We start from the raw sequence: 20,563 nt of genomic DNA, 5'->3' as shown, positions 1-20,563 counted from the left end.
GTGAAGAGGCTTCAAGGTGGCAGGAAGCCAGGGGGTCCTTGGGGCACCAGCATGCCTCAGCCCCCAGAGACCTCAATGGAACACCTTCCGTCTCCTATGGAGAGGCCCCCTCTGGCCCTCAAGCTCCCAGTCTCTGATGTGTTGTCTGAGGGTCTGTCTTGTGCTCCTACTGGCTGGGATTCCCTCCTGGAACCCTCAGCCCCTCAGTTGTGGTGGGGCTGGTACTGGGTGCATGGGTGAGGCCGGGGTGGAGGGCTTGGCGCGCATAAGCCGGCAGAGAACAGCCCCTCTCGCAGCTCAGCTCATGAACTTTAGGTTCAGTGGGGAAGATTTCAATTGATCTGAGTCACTGATCTCTGCAGAGCACAGATCTGAGCCTCAGATACTTAATGGTCACAGAAACCCACATGCAACACCAAATCCCTAGAAATAGACATAGTGGTTCTGGTGGGAGATGATGGGTCTCTGGTATTCCTGCAGGTATGGGGGGAGTCAGGGCCTCGCAGAGCTTACCTGGCTAGAGGAAGGCCCAGAGGGCCAGGCCTGTTCTGTGTTTGAGGCTCTGCTGGTGAACCTGTGTCCGAGGGCTCTGCTGGTTACTGGGTTAGACCTCGTGGAGTAGCTGCGGGATGCTAGCCAGAGGTCCTCCTAGCACAGGGCCAACAGGGACAGTGGACGGATGGATGGTCCCACCAGAGCCTCCAGGGCTGCGGCTGCCAAGGCCCCTCTGCCTTGTTGCTCCGCCCTGTTGCTGGGAGCATGTCGAGAAGCAGGACACAGGATGGGTAACTGGAAGCAGTGCCTGCTAGTCATCCTGATGGTTACCCCTTAAGGAGAAGCAGCCTCTGAAATCCCACCCTGCTGCATCCCAGGCAGGCTAATCAGAACCACTGAGGCAGAGCCAGAGCCTGTTGGTGTGGCCTGCTGGCAGGGTGGGGAGGGTGGTACCCAGGAGATGGGGAGAAGTAGAAGAAGACCTTTTTTTGAGATCTATTTGCTTTTTCCTTTAGATCCTCTGAATTTCTGAATGAATGGTCATTTCTCTGTGGATTCATGAAGACAAATGATTACAGGAAGACAGGAAGCTGGTGTTCTCCCAAGAACAGGACTGAGGGTGACTGCTAGAGGGTAGAGTGGACAGAGACCAGGAAGGTGCTGGCTCTGATGGGAGAAACTCCCACCGAGATGAAAGTGCCACGGATGCAGTGAGATGATCAGTGTAGCATCCACCACATAGCTCAGGAGGGTGGCCCCATGAGCTGACTCCACCTGGGTCTGGATCCACAGCACATGGTGAGGAGGAAACCAGTGATGTGAGCTCACCCTATAGACTGAAGAGTCAAGAGTTACCCGACACAGAAAATGTTTTGCTCAGTTGATTGAGGTAGAAAACTGGGAACCTTGAGACTCTGAGGATGGGGAGACAGAAATGAACTTTAGGAGGCAGGAGCCAGAAGGCTGTCCAAGGTAGGAAAAAGGAAGCCTCGAAACTAATTTGTTGTTTTTTGTTTTGTTTTGTTTTTCTGAGTTTGGACAGGGTTGTCCCTGCTAAAGGGACAATTCACAGGGACTCAAACCTAAGCCAGGAACCTGGGTCTCTCCCTGCTCAGGACAGCTGACTGTCTCTGCCTGCCCACCCGCCCCCCGCCCCACCCCCCGGCCCCAACCTCCATCCTTCCCCGAGTACAGAGTGCTTTCAAGGAGCCTGACAACTGAAGGGAAAGACTCTGACCTTAAGACTCCCTGCCTAGTCTAGGAAGAAAGGTGACGGAGCTGACACATTCAGCTGGTTCCCTGCTTCCCTCCCACCTTTCCTGTCTCTTCTTCCTTTTATCTTGGTGCTTAGTATATTTTTGTTATTGAGGCAACATTCACATAACTCAAATTAACCAATCTAATACATCTTCAAGGCTGTGCAAACATCACCTCTATCTAGCTTCAAAACATTTTCGCCAACTCAAATAAAACCCCCCATCTGAAATTCAGTCTCTTCATTCTCCTCCCTGTTTAGATCTCCAATTTCTTTCAGCAACTTTTCATAGTTTTCCATATAGAAGCATTTTACCTCCATCGCTAAATTTATTCCTAGGTATTTTATTCTTTTGGGTGTCATCAAAAACACAATTGTTTTCTCAATTTCCTTTCAGTATTGTTCATTGACGGTGGATGGAAATGCAAGTGATTTGTATGTTGCTCTGATGTCCTGCAACTTCTCTGAGTTTATTAACTCTAGTAGAAGTGCGTGTGTGTGTGTGTGTGTGTGTGTGTGTGTGTGTGTGTGTGTGTGTGTGTGTGTGTGTTTGGGATTTTCAATATATAGGATCATGTTACCTGTGGATGGAGATAATTTTATTTCTTCTTTTCCAGTTTTTCCAAAAAACGCTGGATGTCGGTCTTCATTTCTCAGTTTACCTTCCAGCCTCTCACCCAGGAACCCCCCTGACCCCTTTGCCCAGCCTGGGTTAGCTGTCCCCGCTCTGTGTCCCATTCCCTGCTTGTCCCTGTTGTCACACCGCACCTGCGTTGTCATCGCCTGTCTGCCTGTCTTCATGTGCTGTGTGGGTATGGACGGTGCTCATGGAGACCACAGAGCCAGCATGGGACCGGCATGCAGTAAGTCTGCATGCACTTGGGTGACAGTGACATTTCTGTGGAGTGACTCCATCACTGCACCTTGAGCACCTCCTACAATCCCCCACTCCTGGGATGCCTCATCCCACTACCACCTCCCTTCCTGAACAGACACTTCAAATTCACAGAGTGTTGTGGTCCTGCCTTCCAGACCATACAGAGTGAGGATCACACCTAGGGTCAGGAGGGGATGATGAGGACATCAAAGGTCACTCTGGCCACATTAAGCTAAGTATAAACACTGCTCTGATAAAACAGCAGTGGTGTCCTCCCAATTTGCAGAAGGAAAGCCGTGTTAATGATAACATTTTCTCAATCTTACTTTTTATCCTTTTTTAAACCTTGGGGGGCGGTGATCACTTGCACCCAGACGGGCACAGACACACAGCGATGGACACGTGGGAACAAGGAGTACAGGGGTCACCTGACAGAAGGTGAAACCATGGCAGTATCTGTGGCGATGTAGCCACTGCCAGAGATGCTGCACAAGGCAGAGAGCTCGGGCAAGAAATACCCCACCTTCTCCCCACCTTCCTGCACCCGGATGGACCACATCCACCTAGAAGCCAAGGACTTAGGAGTCCAGGAAACACAACCTATAGGGGCCAAGTCCACGGGCAAGCATCACATGGTTCCAAGTGAAGCATCACAAGTGACTCAGTCCAGTCATTTGATGAAGTGGAAACTGTCACTATAATCCCATCCCTTAGGTGGTGGTTGTTATCGTTCAGTCATTAAGTCATGCCTGACTCTCTGTGACCCCCTGGACCACAGCATGCCAGCCTCCTCTGTCCTCCACCATCTCCCAGAGTTTGCTCAAATTCATGTCCATTTGAGTCGGTGTTGCTATCTAACCATCTGATCCTCTTCCACTTCCTTTTCTCCTTTTGCCTTCAGTCTTTCCAGCGTCAGGTAACAGATGAGAAAATTGCCCAAAGAAGAGTGCAACTCACTGGTTGATGAGCAGCATGAGCTGGACCATGATCTACATCTTCTCACACCCAGAATGTCCATCTCCTACCACACTGCATCACTTCGCACATTTAAAACAATCCCCTAGAGATGAAACATCTGTAACATGCAAGTCCTGGAATGGGGTGGTGGCGGGAGTTTACCCAGATGCATGAGTCTCCCACCTTTAGAAGAAGCTGCAGCCTGACTGCCTTGCTTTTTTTCTGGGCACATCCCCTCCCAACAGCCCCACATGCTCATCATTATCTTGTAAAAGACAAATATGGTTTATGCAAACTCTCCTAGTATGTTTCTGGCTTGTCTCTTTTGAAATGATTTCCCCTGAAATGTACGTCTGGCTATTACCATTTTGCACACAATAGCAAAAACACAAGCCCTCTTGAATTTATTAGAGGATTGTGATTTTAATCATCTTTTATGACCCACCTTAATTGTATATCATTTTTAATGACAGTTGAAAAAAATAAGTTATTCTTGCTGACATTTTTATGACCTATTTAATATCACAGATCAGGAGTTTTATTGGATTGCATTCTGGGTATGACATACAAACTGAGAAACCAGAGGGGAGAAGAGTGGCCTGGTCGAGTTATAGATTGCAGGCAGGAAAAAATGCTGATAATGGTCTTACAGGAGAATTGTTCCAGATTACACGGGTTACCCTGGGCTTTCATTTCTGTGTCTGTATAATAATTGTAATTTTACTGCAAAAGCTGAGTGTTGGATAAAGACTTCCCTTAAGGGGTAATTTGATTTAATAAAAAAGCTCTGCCCAGGGTCAGTATTACAAAAAACCAGGGGATGTTTCAAGAGCCTGCCTCCCATCTCAGACAGCAGCTACTTTCCCACAGGGCTGTTTTGCTGCCTTCTGGTCTGGTAGAGAATTTGATTTCTTAATACAGTTCTGTAGTACAGGGGCAGAAAAAAGTAAAGACTCGCTAATTGTTAAATCAATGATGCCTTAACCTATTTTCAAAGTTTCAAGGGTGGAAAACCCTAAACCAACCCAGGAAAAGGCTCTGTTTGGGGTTCCCACCTGAGGCCTGCTCAGAATTCTATCCCATTAGGGCCAACTCCTATTAGGGACACCTCGGGCCATCTTAGGTCTTCTCTCATGGGGAAAGGGTTAAAGTGCCTAGCAGGTTCTCTTTGTGCATCTCAAAGGGCTGACCCCTGACTCCTGAGCGCTCATGGCCTCTCCCTTCTGGAATCTGGCCTCGCACACCTATGGAGTTGATGCAGCACAGATGGTCAGCATTAACTTAATTCTCCCTTGAAGCCAAGACTCCAAATGCCCACCATCCAGCCAAGATGGTTGCCTAAATTATCTCCCGAAGCTTATTTCATCTTCCCAGATAGGAATACCTAATGGGAACGGGATGCTGGTACCCCTGATAGGGCTGTAATTGGCCCACCAGGCAAAGTCCTAATGAGACCTTTAATGGCACATGAGAGCCAGGAGAGATAGAGGGTCTTGTCTGTGAGAATATGGATAGACACAAGGGGGCAGAGCAAGGAGCAGCAGGCTCAGAAGCTTCCAGGAGCCCCTAACGAGTGTGACCTAAATGATCATGTGGATGGCTGTTCATAATTTATTCGGTGGTGTAACATTCTGCTGAGCAGAGATGCACACGTGTGGCCTGTCACTCTTCACTGGGGGTTTAAGAAGTTGGTGCTGCCAGGAAATCTTTTTCTCCAGAAAAAGCACACGTTCCTCCTAGAGAATTCCTTCTTTCGCATGTCAGATCTGATGGAATTCACGCGAACCCCAGTGAACCGCAGCCAATTAGACATCAGGCGACACCAAGCCGGCTGGCTCCCTCCGACGCTGCTCAGCAGAAACCCTGCTTTCCACGGACACCTCCGTTTAGTGCTATTCCAATTCCAGTCCTGACAACAGAAGAAATGCTGCAGCCAAAATGTTGTTTGTGTTTGTGTTTTTCTCTCCGTGGTTTGCCCACTTTGCACCTGTTAGGATATCTTGAACTGCATAGGAGGAGCAGGTGGGAGTCTGCCCTAACCCACAGAAATTCACTTCTGGAGAGGCAGAGGGCATCACCCGCCCACCCTTGGTCTCCACACTTCCTGCCTGGTGTGTGTTCTTGTGCATGCTCAGTTGCTCGGTCATATCCAACTCTTTTGCACTCCCATGGACTGTAGCCCATCAGGCTCCTCTGTCTGACAGAACCTATGTCTCTTATGTCTCCCACACTGACAGGCAGGTTCTTTACCACCGGAGCCACCTGGGACCCCTTCCAATATCCCAGAGGCGGTCAGTGATGCAAACCCTGTCACTTCATCTGCTCACTCTGAGTGTCTGCTTCCTGACCTGTTTCCCTTGTGAGTTAGGACACCCACTGCCCACTGCTGGCCAGTTCTGCAGGACTATTCACTTGGGACCCTCCTCTTTGTCTGCAGGGACAGCAACCACTTCTGAGCACCTGATACACATGGCTTCATTCCTTGAGATGCTACCAATGGCATCTGCCAAGTACCAGTTCTGTTATAGGTCAGGTACACGGGTGACCCACATGGATCTCCAGCCATCCTCTCATGGGGTAAATCTACTGAGGGGAGGCAATGAAGGAACAGGTAAGTAAATTATATTAACAAGTGAGATTATGAAAAAAGCTGTGCAGAGACACAGATGAAGGAGGGAAGTCAGTGATGGCCAGGGAGAGGGCAGAAGGCAGGGGGGAGGATGGAGAAGATATAGGGGAGACAGGGAAGGATGGAAGGAAGGGTGGAGGAGAGGATGCAGGGGAAGATGGAGGGGAGGATGGAGGGGAAGCTGGAGAGGAGGATGGGGGGGAAGATATAGAGGATGGAGGGGCAGGATGGAAGGGAGGATGAAGAAAGATGGAGGGGAGGATGGAGGAGAAGATGGAGGGAAGGATGCAGGGGAAGATGGAGGGGAGGCTCAAGGGGAAGATATAGAGGAGGATGGAGGGGAGGAGGAAAAGGAAGATGAAGGGAGGATGGAAAGAAGGACGGAGGAGAGGATGGAGGAAAAGATGGAGGGAAGGATGGAGGGGAAGGTGAAGGGGAGGCTGAAGGAGAGGATGGAAGTGTGATTCTAGAGATGAGATGAGACATGACCTGAGAAGGAGTCAGTGTGGTCCTGAGGTTGTCAGCAAAAGAACAGGAAGTGCACCTGTGGGCATGAGGAGGCATGAGGAGCGGAGGCTGCAGGCTCCCAGTGATCTCGTGGAGTCGGGGGTGGGCAGGAGCAGAGCATGAAGGGCCCACAGGGACAGCAAAGACGTGGAGATGTGGAGAAGCTGCAGGTTTTGAGAGAGGGGTGGAGAATCTGGTTTGTGGTTTAGGACCCCAGGGCTGTAGTGAGACTGTAGGGGTCGAGGACAGAGGCAGAAGGAGCAGAGAAGGCCATCACGATGAGGCAGGTAGGAGGTGATACTGATGGGCCGGGGCGGTGATGGGGAAGGAGTCCTGGGTTCTGGGTACATCATGACAGTGGCGGCAACAGAACTTGGTGGTGACTTGGATGAGGGAAAGAGGAGTCAGGCAGGACCCCTGGGGAAATGGAGATGACCACAGGGGGGGCTGTCTAGAAAATTTAAGCTTGAAACACAAGCAAACAGCAGGAATGCTCAGGCGCCCAGTGTTCAGAGGAACAGCTCTGGGCAGGGAGACGAATTTTTGTGTCATTTCCCAATCAGTGGGAGTTTTATTTTTATTTTTTTTCATTTATTTTTTATTAGTTGGAGTTTTAAAATCCCCAGAATGAATGAGAACACCCAATGAAGAGTACAGCGTTGATAAAGTGACTAAGAAGCCCAGGGCGGTGAGAGCCCAGGGCTCTCCAGGGCTCTCCTGCGAGACAAGGGCGGTGGGGAGACCAGTGAGAGATAGAATGCTTCAGGTGATGCTGACAGGTTAGGCAAGATGAGCCCTGGGAATTCAACCACTGGATCCTCCAACCAGGGTTAGATCCTCCAACTGGGTTACGTCCCTCATAACCTGGACAGGCGTCACTGAAATACAGCCAGAGTGGACAGTCCTGAATGGAGAGAGGCTTGTTTCATTTCCAGTATATGCTTTTTTAAACTTTATTAATGTGTAATTGGCATAAAATAAAATGTATGTGTTTAAAGTGTATGATTTGATAAGTTTTGACATACAGGTGTGTCTATGAGCTTACGGGTACATAGATGTATCTGCACATGTGCTAAGTCGCTTCAGTCATGTCTGACTCTTTGAAACCCGGTGGACTGTAGACTGCCAGGCTTCTCTGTCCATGAGATTCTCCAGGCAAGAATACTAGACTGGGCTGCCATTTTCTCTTCCAAAGGATCTTCCTGACCCAGGGATTGAACCCACATCTCTTATGTCTCCTGCACTGGCAACTGGGTTCTTTACCACTAGGCCACCTGGGAAGCCCCACATAGATGTGCACATGTATGTATTTGTCTGTAAAATCAGTAAAGATCAGAAAACATCTCTGACACTCAGAAACCTGTGATCCTTCTTTCTTGCCCCTCCCAGCTGACGATCTGCTTGTGGATGTAGGTCAATAGATCAAATTGCATTTTCTAGAATCTCAGTCACATGTTAATGGAGTCATACAGTATGTATTGTTTTTCTGTCCTGCTTTTTCCCCCTTGACCTGGTCTGTTTTGAGATTGATCCTATTCCTTGCTGAGTAGTGTTCCATCATATGGACAAACCAGTTTGTTTATGCATTTGTCTCCTGATGGATAGTCGGGTCATTTCTAGTTTTTATTAGGGGTTATTTATAATCAGTTCAGTCACTAAGTCGGAGAAGGCAATGGCACCCCACTCCAGTCCTCTTGCCTGGAAAATCCCATGGACAGTGGAGCCTGGTGGGCTGCAGTCCATGAGGTCGCTCAGAGTCGGTTACGACTAAGTGACTTCACTTTCACTTTTCACTTTCATGCGCTGGAGAAGAAAATGGCAACCCACTCCAGTGTTCTTGCCTGGAGAATCCCAGGGATGGGGGAGCCTGGTGGACTGCCGTCTATGGGGTTGCACAGAGTCGGACAAGACTGAAATGACTTAGCAGCTTAGCAGCAGTCACTCAGTCATGTCCGACTCTTGGTGACCCGATGGACTGCAGCAGACCAGGCTCCCCTGTCCATCACCAACTCCCAGAGCTTGCTCAAACTCATGTCCATCAAGTCAGAGATGCCATCCAACCATCTCATCCTCTGTCATCCCCTTCTCCTCCTGCCTTTAATCTTTCCCAGTGTCAGGGTCAAAGCTATTTATAACAACTGCCACAAATAAAGCTGCAATGAACATTTGTGAACAAGTCTTTGTATGAATGGTCAAGTGCATTCACTTTTCTTGAGTAAATGCCTAGGAGGGCATTTCATTGGCTGGATCATATGACAGGTACATGCTTAACTATTTAGGAAACTGTGAAACTGTTTTCCAAAGAGGCCCGGTCACTAATCTTTCTCATGAATACCCTACGCAGAGACAGAAAGAGTTCCACAGATGTCTGCAGCTCCCAGGGTTCAGTGCTGTGAAGCTGACCGCACCTGGCCTTTGGCAGTTCATTAACATCCAGCTGACCTCTTCCTGTTTTCTTCCTCCTGTCTTCTGCCATGGATGTTCTTGTTGCTCAGTCACTGAGTCACGTCTGACTCCTTGTGATCCCACAGACTGCAGCACGCCAGGCCTCCCTCTCCTTCACCATCTCCTGGAGTTTGCTCAAACTCAAATCCATTGAGTCAGTGGTGCCATCCAACAATCTCATCCTCTGCTGCCCACTTCTCCTCCTGCCTTCAATCTTTCCTAGCACCAGGGTCTTTTCCAATGAGTCAGCTCTTCACATCAGGTGGTCAAAAGATTGGAGCTTCAGCTTCAGCATCAGCCTTTCTAATGAATATTCGGAGTTGATTTTCTTTATGATTGACTGGTTTCATCTCCTTGTAGTCCAACAGACTTGCAAGAGTCTTCTTCAGCACCACAGGAATTTGAAAGCATCAGTTCTTTGGTGCTCAGCCTTCTTTATGGTCCAACTCTCACATCAGCGCATGACTATTAGAAAAACCATAGCTTTGACTAGAGAGACCTTTGTCAGCAAAGTGACATCTCTGCTTCTTAACATGCTGTCTAGGTTGGTCATAGCTTTTTTTCTCAAGGAGCAAGCGTCTTTTAATTTCATGACTGAAGTCACCATCTGCAGTGATTTAGGAGCCCAAGAAGATAAAGTATGTCACTGTTTCCATTTTTTTCCCCATCTATTTGCCGAGATGAGGTGTGTCCATATGTCCCAGGCCCCCTGGGGGACCTGCTCTCCCGGGAAGTTCAGGCTAGTTGGTTCCCCTGTGACCTCAGCTTTCTGATGGGTTCAAGAAGAGTGAAGTATGGTAGATTTTCTGATTTTGTCTTATTATCATAAGAGTGACATTTTCTGCTTTCTACACCTGATATGGAAACAGAGCTAGTATTCAGTGTGCGTGCATTCGTGCCAAGTTGCTTCAATTGTGTCAGACTCTTTGTGACGCTATGGAATGTAGCCTGCCAGTTCCTCTGTCCATAGGATTCTCTTAATTCTCTTTGAGCTACTTTAGCTTCTAGTATCAACTCAGCTCACAGGTGAAGGAACGAAGGCAAAGTGAGAGTATGTGTGCCACCCAACGTCAAAGCGCTATGAAACCACACAGCCACTATGGAAAGCGGTATGTAGGATCCTCAAAAAAATAAAAAAACAGAGCTGCCCTGTGATTCAGCAATGCCACATCTGAGTACAGATGGAGGAAACTGTCACTCCCTGGAAAAGATATTTGCACCCCCATGTCCATGGCCGCATTATTCACAACCACCAAGGCATGGAGGCAACCCAAGTATTTGCTGACTGACACATGGACAGAGAAATGTGGCATGTATATGGGATTAAAATGGAATACTGCTCACCTTGAAAAAGTAGGAAGTCCCGCCATTGGCAAGAACACAAATGAACCTTGTGGACATTATGATAAGTGAGATAAGTCAGAGAAAGACAAATACTTTATGCTCTCACTTATATATGAAATCTAAAAAGTTGAACTTCAAAACAAAGTAGGTGGCTGGTTCTCAGGGGCTTGGAGTTGGAGAAAAAGAAATGCGTTGGCTAAAGAGTCTAAGCTTCCAGTTATATAGTGAATACCTTGTGGGGATGTAGTATACAACATGGCGACTACAGTTAATAATGCTGCACTATTCACCTAAAAACTGCACTATTCACCTAAAAAGAAAGTAGATCTTAAATCATTGCCACACACACATACACACACTCCTACATACACACACACACAAGGACAGCCAAGTGAGGTGATGGATATGCTAGCTAACCTTTTTGCAAAAATCATTTCATAATATATAGTATATAAATCATCACATTATAGACCTTACACTTGTACAATGTTACATGTCATTTACATCTCAATAAAACTGTAAATAAAGAAGAGCTAAGTGGCAGGGCTGGGATTTGAACACATGCAGCTTGGCTCCAGAACTTGCCTTCTTAATCATTAAACCCTACCACCTGCCAAGCCCTGGAGAAGGAAATGGCAACCCACTCCAATATTTTTACCTGGGAAATCCCATGGACAGAGGACCCTGGCAGGCTACAGTCCATGGGGTCTCAAAGAGTCAGACACGACTGAGTACACACACACAGCTACGAAGCACACAGTAGGCCCTTAATTAGTGTCTGTTGAATTGGACAGAAGGAAGGAGAAAGAATGAGTTCTGCTGACCTTGGCAATGCCACCCACTCTGAGATGCACATGTCTATGGATGCCCCTGTGTGACAAGCCTTGCCCTCCTCCAACCTGGCTTCCTGCAGGTAAGACCTCGCTCACGCCACACCAGCTCTTGGATCTGCAGAGGTCCAGAATAACTCCTTATGCCAGACCCTTCGACAAAAGTCTTTGGTGCAGGGCTGTAATTGATTTCTGTATGGGGAGCATTCATATGCATGGCAAGACAATTACATTGTCGGAAATTCCCAACCGCTTAGAAGTGTTCAAATTGTATTTTCAGAGATTCTTACAGCTTTTAAATCATTATCTGCCATCCATTGGAAGGGTTTAATGGACTTCTTGTGAGTACCTTCATAAAGTACCCGCTAAATAGATCTGAACTACTACAGTCTCCCGTTCTTGCTGACAAAGTAATTTTGTATCATTAGCTTCAGTGGTTCAAGTACAAATCAGAAGGCGGAATGCACACATGCACCATTAGGGAACACAATATGATTGCTTTCTAGACATATCGGAGCTACTTGTGGAAATTGGGAAAATCTTGCCATTTTTAATATGCTAATGCCTACTTGAATTCTTTTCCTTGGTGCCTCTCAATTCAAAATGAAATGCTATTCATAGAGATTTTGCCTTTTTTAGATGGCAATGTTTAAGGATATGGATTAAAAAAATAAAGTTCTCCTACTTCCTAGGGACTTTGCCCCCTCCACCTTCCCATCCTGGGATAGATGTTCTTGAAAAAATAAGGCATCAGTAAAAAGTCAGCCCACACTGCTCTGAAGGTCAGGAGACTGCACTAACCATCTGGTACCTTCCAGCAGGTCGATTTACCCCTCTGTGCTTAGTTTACCCTTCATAAGCGGACTCTCAAGGTCCTTCATGCATCAGTCGCTTGGAGCAGATTCTAATCCCATGTGTGTGCGTGTACATCTGTGTGTGTGCATGCACTCATGTGTGTGCGTGTGTGTGACCACAGCTGCACCTGGGATGTTGGTTAGCAAACAGTGAACCCATTCACAGTTTCTCAATAGCACACTGACCTCTGGATTTTGTTTGGACTTGTTTGCATGGCATTTAGGTAATGATTTTGTCTTTCTTAATGAACGGACAATAAAACCAAAGTAGAAGGGGCAAAAGAAAAGCCTCTGATGACCTGGCAATTTACAACTGTCTATAAATGACTGATACCCTGGGTGAGAGCCATTGGGGAAAGGTCCTTATTAGAGTGAATCTCACATCGTCATTGTAGCCTGAGCACCCTGACATGTTTTTAAATTTCCCTTTAAACGTTTGCCATCATGGTTATGACTGCTGTTGTTATCACCATTGTCATTATTTTGCCTGGAGAATTATCCCAGGAGGCAGCAGATGGTTACTAAGAAATTGTCTTGAGATGCCTTTCTGAGAATGTGGGTCTGTGCCTGCGAGTCCTAAACACTAGGAGGTGTGGGCATGCATGGGAAATAAAAACAATCCTTGCACAGATCTCCCCAAGGAAACTGTAAACAGGCATGCCAATATCCAATCGGACATGAAATGTAGGAGGTTGGAAAACTGTAACCAGGGGTCAATGGCCAGAAAATACACACCCTAGCTGCGAATCTGCACACCCGCACAGTGCTTCAATGCGGTTCATACATATTTAGTCAACCGGCACAGATTTCCACTCGTCTATTGAATATGGCAGATCAAACAGGATGATAGAAAACAAATACCATCTCTCTGGAAATCCCCAGTGAGCACAGGGAAGTAAAGCTGACAGAAAGTCATTACATTGTGTTTGTAAAATACTTTCAAAGAAGGACAAGTTGGAGTTGCGCTGAACAACAGAAACAGAACCAGTTTCTAGTAGTTTGGTGGTCACTAAACCGAGACAGGAGCAAATAAACATGAACTTCTGGGGTCTTTCCCGAGGTTTCATGTGTGACCTGATTACCACTCAAGTTTCCCATGTGGGGTAGCTTGCCTCTGCAACAGAGTTCACAAGCCCAGGTCGGGGGCCATCAGAGCCCTCATTGGATCCCCCTAATCCATGTAGACTTGCTCAGATCAAAGCATCTTCAGGACTTCCCACTGGTCCAGTGGTTAAGACTTCACCTTCCAATGCAGGGGGTGCAGGTTCAATCCCTGGTGGGGGAGCTAAGATCCTGCATACCTCCCAAAACAGAAAACAGAAGCAATATTGTAACAAATTCAATAAAGACTTTTAAAGGGTTCATATATATTAAAAAAAAAAAAAAAAAAGTCATCTTCCACACCTGGGCTACTTCTCCAGGTGTGATGAAATCTGCCACAGAGCAGCCAGGGCACAGAACACCTGCTTGGACCTTTCTTGAAACAGAGTCACTGGGGGCCTTGGGACGCCTTTCTGCATTCAGACTCATTGGTCGGTCCCACCAGCCACAGTTCCTCTTAAAGCTAGAACTGTCAAGGGAAGACACAGCCCCAATGCCAGACTCCGGCTGCTCACCCATGTAGCAACTTACGCAAGAGCAGTGCAGAATGCAGATTTCATCTGTTCTCCTGAGTGAAGCGTGCCCCCGGGAGCATGCCAAGTCTCATCAAAGTTTGGTCCCCGTCACATCCCAGCAGACACGACGGTGACATCTCGCCGACAGCCCGTTCACACATCGCGCCCAGCTCCTTGATCGGCACCACTTCACTCGGAAGGAGTTGTTACGGTGAAAGCGCTCGAGGCCAGCTCCTTGCCCCACGTTACAGGAAAGACCTAAACTCCCAGCATTCCTCGCGCCCAGATTTGTCTGAGGGGTGATGCCAGCAGACAGGGATTGACAGGGGGTCCCAGGAGGGCAGACGCTTCAGCTCTTTCCTGTTCCACTCTTCTCACCATGGTTTCCTTGATCTCTTTAATATGCACAACAAACGGGATCTGGCAAATGTGAACGTTCGTAGCAAGCTCATCCCCTGATCACTCAGCTAGTAAAGAATCTGCCTGAAGTGCAGGAGACCCTGGTTTGATTCCTGGGTCGGGAAGTTCCCCTGGAGAAGGGCTAGGCTACCTCCTCCAGTATTCTTGGCCTTCCCTGGTAGCTCAGACAGTAGAGAATCTGCCTGCAATGCGGGAGACCTGGGTTCGATTCCTGGGTTGGGAAGATCCCCTGGAGAAGGGTATGGCAACCTCCTCCAGTATTCTTGCCTGGAGAATCCCATGGACAGAGGAGACTGGCAGGCTACAGTCCATGGGGTCACAGAGAGTCGGACACGACAGAGTGACTAAGCACACACAGCACATACAAACAACCACAGAAACTGCCCCAAAGTCTCAGGCAGGCTGGAGACAGACTCTATGTGGAGAGCGGTTCCTGCAACAAGATGCAGATGAGCCCTTTTGTATGAAAACATCCCTCCACTGGGCCCCAGGGATGCAGGGATGAAAGGGACCTCACGGGCTGGTGGGAGATGGAGACCCCTAGGTAGGAAATTGGAGTATGCTGTGATGAGGGGCATGATGTAGGTAACTGGGAACTGAGGTGCTTTGGGGCACTGGTCGTCCCCTTAAATCAGACATTATGGGAGCAGGAGGGGGAGGCAGGAAGGCGATGCTCCAGAGAAGTGTCGGCCCCCAAAGACAGAGGAATGATGTGCCAGGGAGTCTACTTAACAAAAGTAAGTCCAGTGGGGAGGTGTTGAGCAGTCACCTTCCAGGTGAGGATGCAACCTCAGGTGAGGGTGCCTTGGCTTCCCTGCTCACCCTAAAACCCCCAAGTTACCTGAAGAGTCCTTTCGGTTCTTGGAAGGAAGCCAAACCAACAACTGGGTTGGGAGCCCACGGGAGACGTTAAGGTCTGGGGACAGGCAGCTGTCACCTGCCTCCCTGCTCCCAGAGCTGTGTCTACAGCAGAACCAAGCACCTGATTTACAGAACCTGGACAGGAAGAGGGACATGCTGGGGATGCCACCAGTGCCCTTCAAGTTAGGATGAGGCCTTGGTGTGATCCCAAGAGGAGGGAGAAGCTGTCTGCCAGGATGGGCGAGAGTGTCCACGCCTGACCAGGCACAGGGCTTCAGAATCGAGCCCTGGCACTGAGGGTCACTTTACATCAGCCCCCGGTCATTTCAGGTACAGTTTTCAAAGCTTGTAACTGTGCCTTGTTGTTAAAAAGAGTTAGTTGTTGTTGCTGTTGTTTTAAGATTAATTTAATTTTCTCATGCTCTTGTGACTCCAGGCACGTAATCTCCTTGCCATGTCTCCAGTCTGTAAAATGGAAAGACAGCTGTGTGCTCTCTATGCAGCTGCCATGAGCACATGCAGAGGACACGTGAGCACACACAGAGAGCACGTGAGCACATGCAGACAGCACGTGAGCACACCCAGAGGGCCCAGGGCATGTGGCCTGGTAAGTGATGGTTGTTACGTTTCACCACTTTCATTGAATTGTGATTATGCTTGTATTTTAATTGTGACTTTTTTTCTCGTCAGCCCTCCTCTGGCTCTTCCCCCTTCTTTGGTCTCTTAGGTGCCTGTTGTTAAGTTTGGCTGTCCATCCCAGACCCTGTGCTGGGGAATCCTCCAGGGTGCAGGCCTGGTGTACAGACACACCTCCCATCTTGGAAGATTAACAAAAGATGGCCCTGCCCACCCTCTGACCCCTTGAAGGTGGAGCAAAGGATGAAGACTGCACCCTCATTGGTTCTGCCCCAGCCTCTGGCTCTCACGGGACTGATCCTGAAACCTCGGGGTGGAGTCAGTGCAGGCTGTGGGCAGGCAGGGATGCCGTGTCCAGTGTGTGACTCTGTCCAGCCAGCTTACCTTGGCCTCTGCGGTTGCCTGAACTATCCTGGCAACAGCAAGAAGGTCTTATGAACTACCCATGAGCCTTGTAGTAAATCCGGTCTGCTTAAGTAGCAGAGGTGGTTTCTAGGATGGTAATTAAGAACCTTGAATTGCAAATAAAGTCAGTCCTTGAAGTGGTAGCTTATCTGCATGAACTGGGATGGACAGAGACCAAGAGGGGCTCACCCTCACCCTCTGAGACAGAGACCACTCCTCCCTCTGCTCTTCTGTCTGTCTACCTGTCTCTGTCTGTCTCTCTCTACAAGACCCCATGTCCTTTGTTCCATCAAATCCTACTGGGGCCAAAAGCAGCATCAGGAAACCCAGAAGTGACAAGTCCTCAGCTGTGCTTAAAGCCCTTCTGTTCTCCTGGTACCTGAACCCCATTGATCCTGCTGAGCTCCTCTAACTCATTTGCAAATTGACATTGGCTTTAACCCTGAGTCCTAACTGCGGGCTTCCCCGATGGCTCAGCAGATAAAGAATCTGCCTGCAATGCAGGAGACACGGGAGATGCGGGTTAGATCCCTGGGTAGGGAAGATCCCCTGGAGGAGGGCATGGCAATCCACTCCAGTATCCTTGTCTGGAGAATTCCATGGACTGAGGAGTTTGGCAGGCTACAATCCAAAGGGTCACAAAGAGTTTGACATAACTGAGCACATATGATGCATCTAATATGGAAGGGAAAGCTTTGCCCCTGCTAATTGGATTTCTCGTTTCAAGATAGGGGAGTGAGCCATCGTGACCTTTCAAAATCAGCCTCCTCTTACACTCAGTCACAGGGTCAGCCTTGGATGAAGAAAGCTGAGTCCTCCCCTGGAAGCTCAGCGACCCCAGCCAAGCCCTTCCCTCTCCCTGGGCCTCGGTTTCCTGAGCTGTGAAATTAGAGGGTTCTCTCCTTCAGTTACCCAATTAACACTTTTGTGTAGAGCAAATACGATTGCCTCTTGAGTGAGTCAGTGAGTGATTCATGGAACGTGCCAGGACAGGGCTTCAGTAAATATTCTACATCCTCAATGTCAGTGATGAAGGTTGTTGGCTGTCAAGGGCACAGGATTTTCAGGGAAGTTGACTGTCATCACCCTGGGGTCCAGAGCCAGCACTGCCTGCTGCCCTCACTGGGCTGGAGGGAGACATGGATGTCGTGGGTCCAGGCAGGACAGCAGTTCTTCCTTTGAGCTCCTTTGAGTGCCAACTAGTCGTAAAGCCCAAATCCACAGGGGCAACAGGAGGACAAGATAGGGAAATGAATTCAACACATTCTCAAACACACATCTGAACAGGAACATTAGACTTATCCACAGAGGGCTCTTTGGTGATGATGTTTGCTTTAAAAACAGGACAGGGGTCCCTGGGCGTCTGCTCTGTGTTAATTTGGAAAGTCCTGCCCCACCTCCTGTCACCTGCTGCCTTCTGTCCCAGGCATGAGTGATGGTAGCCGATGGCAGTGAAAGCACCAACTCGGGGCCACAGCTCTTTGGATTAATCATCAGAAATGTTGCTATCATTCCCAGGATGGGAGTGGGGAGACTGAGGCTGACCAACCTTGAATCACGCAGCTGATAATGGCAGATGATGGGGTCCTCTGACTCCACAGCTACTGCCCATCATGATGAAACAGAGGGGCAGTGACAGCCCCAGGGGGTTCAGGAAAGGAAGCAGATGCCATGGAGCACCAAACAGAGGAAAAACACATCCCCCAGGCATGCTCACATCCTAACCCCCAGACTGTGAACTGTCACCTTACAGGACAAAAGGATGTTGCAAGTGTAATTAAGTTAAGGACTTGAGATGGAGATTCACCCTGGCTTATCCAGGTGGCTCAAATTCAATCCCAAGGCCTTGCAGAAGGGAGGCAGGAGAGTCAGAGTCAGAGAGAGATTAAAAAATGTCGTGCTTTTACAGACGGAAGAAGGGGCCACAAGCCAAGAAATGTGGGCACCTCTAGAGGCTGGAAAGTGTAAGAAGTGGGCTCTTCCCACAGAGAAGCCAGAAGCAAACAGCCCTGTCTACATTCAACTTAGCCAGGGAGACCCATTTCAGACTTCTGGCCTCCAGAACTGCCAGATAATACATCTGTGCTATGCTGAGCCACTAAACCTGTTGTCCATTGTTACAGCAGCAAAAGGAAAATCTCACACCCAGCCTGTAGCCCCCAGAGGGAGGCCAGCAAGTATGGATCTAGCCTGCTTCTTGCCAGCCCCATGACTAAGGTCAGTTAGGTGAAGCTTCACTGGGAAGTGGAAGTGGTAAGAGGCCCTCCCTCCCATGAGTGGCCACAAGCCCTCAGAGCAGTGCCTGCCTGGCAAAAGCTGGGTACCAACTTGATGCGGGACACAAAGGGAGCATCAATTGCCAAAGTCAGTGAGTGTTTCAGGTGCTGCCTCCGGAGGGTACTCCATCTTCCAGAGCTATGTGTGCAGCCCCCAGGTGTCAAAGTCAGGGTGGGAGATAGGTGTTCCATGGCTCTCCTAAAATTCTTATTTATTTATTTATGACTGTGCTGTCTCTTCATTGCTCCATGTGGGTTTTCTCTAGTTGTGATGGGAGGGCTTCTCATTGCAGTGGCGTCTTTCATTGCAGAGCATGGGCTCAAGAGCACACGGGCTTCAGTAGTTGCAGCTTATGGGCTTATCTGCACCATGACATGTGGAATCTTTCTGGACCAGGGATGGAAGTCATGTCCCCTGATTAGCAGGTGGATTCTTAACCACTGGACTACCAGGGAAGCATCTCCTAGAATTCTTTATCACAACATCAGGCAGCCCTTTTACAGACAACAGCATCATCTACAAGGATGATTTTGTTGGCTTGCTTCCCACCTAGGACCCCACTGGACTGTAAACTCCACAGGGTGATCATTCTTTCTGGTCTGTTCACTGTTAAAGACACAACTCTGAACCCTGGGCATGGCTCATAGTAGATGTGTGTGGGATCAAAGGATGAAAGAACGAGCAGCAAGGCTGCGGGTTTTTTTCCTTAATCTCAGCTGAGATATGGATAAGAAATAGCTCTCAAAGGGTTTGAGAGGAGCAAGGAAACCACTGTGGGACTGAGCAAGAAGGGACACAGGGAGGTAAGAAGCAGCACAGGGAAATTTTCTTTGAGATGAAGACATCACAAACCCAAATGGACGGGAGAGCCCTGGGATTTCCCATTAACATCTCAGAGTGGAGAGTGGTACTCAGCCATCAGATCTCGACCAGAGAGGGAGAGGACTCCAGAAGAGTGAGAAAGGAAACTGTCTTGCAAAGGTCAAACATTTCCTCTCATTTTGTAAAGCCTGGGATTTCTGATTTCTCAGTGGACAACTAATTCACTTTCCGACAGCCCCCTGCTTGTTGAATTTCCACCAAGAGATGTGAACGGTGGTTTCAATTTGTGTTCGAATTCATGCCCTGGCTCAGGAGAGATGACAGATTGGAGGCCATCCTAAACAGTGAGAAGTGAGATTCCTTCACTGAATCAGTGGGCCAGTCTGTCACCTGCTGGGGTAGTCAGGGAAACCTCCCAGAAGAGTCATATCCTGGGATGCACATGACCCAGACTGTGCTTTGGGGAAGCAAATTTCATATTGAGTGTTGCAAAAATCCTGGTGCTTCTGGTGAGAAGAATAGTTGTGGGGGTGCTTAGTTACCCCCACCAGAATCAAATCCAAGTGAATCTGCTTAGGACATAAATAAGGAGATGAGCTAGAGATGAGAAGCCTGAATGCAGGACAGAAGTGTTCACAGTTATTGGAAAGCAGAAGATGGATGCGTTTAAAACAATTTTGTAAAATAAAAAATTAGAAAAAAAAAAGATTTTGCGCATTACTTGCAGAGTGTCTGGGGCTTCCCTGGTGGCTCAGATGGTAAAGAATCTGCCTGCAATGAAGGAGACCCAGGTTTCATCCCTGGGTCAGGAAGATCCCTTAGAGAAGGGAATGGCAACCCACTCCAGTATTCTTGCCTGGAGAATCCCATGGACAGAGGAGCCTGGCAGGCTACAGTCCATGGGGTGGCAAGAATTGGACACAACTGAGCAACTTTCCATTGTAGAGCATGTACATCACCACAGGGGTCCCCAGGTGCACTTTAGGAAGGCCACCTGCAGGAAACCTGGAGTGGAATGCCAGCGAACCCTACTTCCTCTTAACTGGCATCACCCCTCTTCCATTGCAGTTGGCACCCGTGGTCATTTGGGAGTAACAGAGGTTGACACTGCACACCCTAGGCTGCCCCTTGAGTCTTGAGACCAGCTCTCATCTCCAACTAGGAGTACAGTTTAACTGTGGGCCCGTGACAACCAGGCTACAGCCTGCATTCCTGGAGATCACGCTCCCTTCTGGAATATCAAGGTGGGCATGCTGGCTGGCAACAACTCAGTCCAAAAGGGTTGGGAGCACAGAGATGGGAGGGCCTGTCACAGTCCTTGGGGTGTCTCAAG

The sequence above is a fragment of the Muntiacus reevesi genome, chromosome 5 (genome assembly GCF_963930625.1).
Source record: "Muntiacus reevesi chromosome 5, mMunRee1.1, whole genome shotgun sequence".
In the NCBI taxonomy this organism is placed as follows: domain Eukaryota; kingdom Metazoa; phylum Chordata; class Mammalia; order Artiodactyla; family Cervidae; genus Muntiacus; species Muntiacus reevesi.
The sequence above is the reverse complement of the archived record's forward strand: the minus strand, read 5'-3'. Positions refer to the sequence as shown.